The following is a 2,117-nucleotide window of genomic DNA, read 5'->3' on the forward strand; positions in this document are numbered from 1 at the left end:
GAAATTATATGCTCAAGGACTTAGGGGGAGGCAGCATACAATGTGAACTAATGTTAATAACTATGCTTATTCCTGATCATTTTTATTAAGCATTGATAAAATTCCTGAACAACAACTCAACAAAATTTTTCTTGGCGGATCGAGAGCCTATCCACAATGCTCACACAGTAAGTATATGGTCGTTTTTCATCCTTGACAGCCATGTTTGGCACCTATCAGAAGGATATGACACATACTCATCATTCTCCGTCCCCATCTCCTGGTCTCTTTCCTTCTTGCTGTTCTAGGATAGTATCTGAGAGCATTAATAGATTCATTATTTATTCAACATATATAATACAGCTGTTTAAATATTTACCACTCAGGTGCATATTCCACTGGAATTAAAATAAAACACACTTAAGTCACAGTTTTATTTTTAAAAGGTTTATCTAATAAGTCAATCCAAAGAAGACAAGAAAGTTTGGCCTTCAGCCTCAAAATCTAGAAAAATACTACCACCTTGTACAATCAAATGTTTGAAGTCAAGTAGTTTCACAAGACAACTTGTGAAAGTTCAGTTATTTGAGTATCAATTTATGAATTTAGGGATGAAATGTTTTATGCCCTCTGCTGTTGAGCCAGAAGAATCAATATTTTGTTATTAACAGTCAAGTTGTCACATCAACAAATCTGAAAACCTCTATTTAACAGCTCTGGGGGGGAAAAAGCTCTAAAATCACACCAAACTTTCCTTTTGCTGTGTTTTCATCTCCTAATCTGGAACAGCAAGACTCTTAACCACTTTTGTTCTGGTAAACACATGGATCCTTGGCCTACACCAATGTAGGGGAGTTGGACACCTTATATTGGTTCATTTATAATATCCCTTCTCCTGGTCCTGAGGCCCCAAATTTAATAAAACAAAGTCTTCTAGCAAGATAGAGCCTTTAACATTTGAGGTTAAAGAGGAAACAAGGACCCTGATACTAGAGTAACTGTTTGTCTAAAGGCTTTTAGTTTTCAGGGAGGTAAAGTACAAATGTCTGTATTATCTGGGTGTTAGCTTTCTAAATCCTACAGTGAGAAGAGTGGGTACAGTTTTAAGTAGAGAGAGAAGTGAATGCTATTAAGATGAAGAGGTCTGTGGTTATCAGGCTATACTGAGAACTACTTTGAGCAAAGCCACTCAGTAGTCACTCATTGAACCAACATTGGCACAGTCAATGTGCTAAGTAAGGGTCAAGCAACCTTGAAGATGAAGTCCCTCACCTGAAGAGAAAGAACATGTGAATGTAGCATATTTCATGCGTGAACTCATAGGTAAAATATGATTTGCATACAACCATTTTAGAATCACTTTTCTGTGTATAGCAGCATGTTCCTCTCTGTATGTGTTCATAAATGTGTCTCATGCATGTCTTTTAGGAGTTATTACCACAGTATTGGTGAGTAGGGCAGTAAGCATCAAAGTTAGTAATGTAATGCCTTTGCTAGAATCACATGAAATTGCTTGGAACAAATGGAGTCCTGGGGCCCATAGAAATACAGATGGCTTCTCACATTCCTCCAAAAGACATATGTTAATACATTGGTATACAGAGCCTCCATGGATGCCCAAACCTGAGGGTGCTAAAGTCCCTTACATAAAATCACATAGTCAGTCTGGCAAGATGGCTCAATAGGTAAAGGCTCTTTCCAACAAGATTGAAGACCTGAGTTTGTTTGCCAGACTCTACATGGTAGAAGGAGAGAACCGATTTCTGAAATTCTTGAAAGTTGTCTCCTGATCTCCACACTTGTATACATTCATGTCCATGGTATCTTTGTCTCTGCCTCTGTCTCTCTCTCTCACACACATGCCATAGCATAAATAAATACATAAAAACAATGGCATAGTAATTGCACAGAACCCAGATATATCCTCATTCTGCATTTGTTTCTGGAATTGTCAGAATATAAATATTTATAAATAGTTGTTATTCTTAATTGTTCTAGGGATACTGAAATTTTTTTAAAAAATGAATTGTATGTATTTTTTCCACAAATAATTTCAATCCCTGATTGGTTGAATCTACAGATATAGACCCCCACAGTTATAGACACCTACCTGCAAAAGCTTTATAGTGTGTCCCAGT

Source organism: Microtus oregoni, unplaced genomic scaffold, assembly GCF_018167655.1.
Source record: "Microtus oregoni isolate MIOR12 unplaced genomic scaffold, Mior012 000073F_000, whole genome shotgun sequence".
NCBI lineage: Eukaryota > Metazoa > Chordata > Mammalia > Rodentia > Cricetidae > Microtus > Microtus oregoni.